This window comes from Penaeus vannamei, chromosome 1 (assembly GCF_042767895.1).
Source record: "Penaeus vannamei isolate JL-2024 chromosome 1, ASM4276789v1, whole genome shotgun sequence".
Taxonomy (NCBI): domain Eukaryota; kingdom Metazoa; phylum Arthropoda; class Malacostraca; order Decapoda; family Penaeidae; genus Penaeus; species Penaeus vannamei.
The window spans coordinates 42,638,746-42,641,176 of record NC_091549.1 but is presented as its reverse complement, the minus strand read 5'-3'; positions in this window follow the sequence as shown (position 1 = coordinate 42,641,176).

The window sequence follows — 2,431 nt, the reverse complement described above, 5'->3', positions numbered from 1 at the left end:
ACATGCAATATTTCATGCAAAAATTAAGACGCTTTGAATATGAATTAAGATGGATTAAACTGTTTGAAATCTAGCAGTTATCAGTTTTCTTTTTCTGTTTTTTTTCATTATTACTATTTCTATCTTTACGATAGTTGTCATTTTGATCATTTTCATTATGATGATAATAATAATAATGATTATAATATTGATGATAAAGATAATGATGATAAGAGTGATAATGGTTATGATCATGATCATCATTATCACTATCATTATTATTGTTGTTGTTGTTGTTATCATTGTTATTATCATCATCATCATTATTGTTATTATTACGATTATCATCATTGTTATTATTATTATCATTACTCTTATTACTGTTAATATCATTGCTATTATTTCTATTTTATTATTATTAACATTTTCATCATCATTATCATTATCAATATTATCATTTTCATTATCATTATCATTATCATTATTATCATTTTCATTATCATTATCATTATTATCATTAGTATTGTTATTGTTATTATCATTAGTATTGTTATTGTTATTATCATTATTATAATTATCATTATTAATATAATTATCATTGGTATTATTATCATTATAGTTATTTTTGTTATTGTTATTCGGAATATTATTTTCTTGTTATCATCATTTCATATACTGTTGACGTTATTGTTTTTATTTCGAATCATTATCATTGTCATTATTATTATTATCATCATGGTTATCATCAGTATTACTATCATCATTATTAGCATTATTTTTATCATGATCATTACTATTATTATTGTCTTTTATCTTATTATCTTATTATGGTAATGATAATGATATCAATAATAATAACGATATTGATGATGATAATGATACTAATAATGCTTCTGCTACTACTACTACTACTAAAACTACTACCACTAAAACTACTACCACTGCTACTACTAATGATGATGACGATGATGATGATGATGATGATGATGATAATAACAAGAACAACAATAATAGTTGTCATTATCATTATCGATATCATTATCACCAACAACATGAGCATCATCATCATCGTCATCATCATCAATATCATCATTAATATATACTTATTCCCATTAATATCATCATGATTATCATTATCACCATCATCATCATTATTATCATCACGATCCACAAATATAATTTTTAACACACTAAATTCTTCTTACAACTATAGGCCTATATACTATATATTACTGTATATGCGATGCACTATGCATTCCGTTCGAAACACTCTATCAAAACTTTTTAAAACAAAACGAAGGTCATTTAGGCCTGTCAGTCATTCCTAGTAAGTGTCACCGTTTTTTGGATTGGCGAAGGAAAAAGTTTTACGTTATTTGTTTTTCTAGTTGTTCTGTCCTATCAAGTATGGACGTTTTGTTACCATTTTATCTATCTTTCCACCATTTTTTTCGAGAGTTTTGGCGTCTTTGTTCAAGACTAATAGGAAAATATCTTACGATTTGTACCATGTGTCCTTTCTGTGTGATTTATGTACTAGTTCAGATGCTCTTAATATGTACTTAACCCTTACAAATTGTTTTGGAAAACAATAGCTGGAAACACGCTCTTATAAGCTGATTTAAGGAATTTTTCCCCACTGCTCTGCTTTATTTGCAAATCAGAAATCAAATATTTTTACCATTCTTATCGCAAAATGTGTTATGCAAAATGTCTGTATCCTTTTCGTGACTTCTCCAAAGACGACGACGATGATGATGAGGAGGAGGAGGAAGAAAAGGAGGAAGGGGATGATGATGACGATGGCAATGAGAAAGATGATGAAGATGATGAGAAGGATGGTGATGATGATGAAGAAGAGGATGGTAATGCTAATGAGAGAGATAGTAATGATAATGATGATGATGATGAAAATTATAATAACACTGATTACGATGATGATGATATTCATTATGAGAGAAATGTAAAATAGGAAAAAAAAAACATTACGTGAAAAAAGAAGGAACATGAACAGAACAAAAAAAAATAATAATAAAAATAAAAAAAACGTAGAAAATCATCACCTGAATTTCACCATTATGTAGCACGACCAGCAGCAACCTAAGCTTCTAACGTAATGATAATGGAACACTTAAACACCTTTTCTCGGATGTAATGAGCACCTGGACAACCTACTGAGCCTGCAATTAATCTCATGCTCTCCTGCTGAGCTGTCCACCCTCCCTTCCCCTCCCCTTCCCTCCCTTCCTCTTCTCCCTCCCCTCCCCTCCCCTCCCTCCCTCTCCTCCCCACTTTCCCCCTCTTTCCTTTTCTCCGTTTTCTATGGAAGGGGAAAAAGGGAGGGGGCTATTGACGACTGAGGATTGATAAAAAAAAATAGAGAGAAAAGAAATGAGGGATAAAAAAAAAGAAAATGGGGGTGAAAGAAAAAAAAAACGATAATGGGAAATAT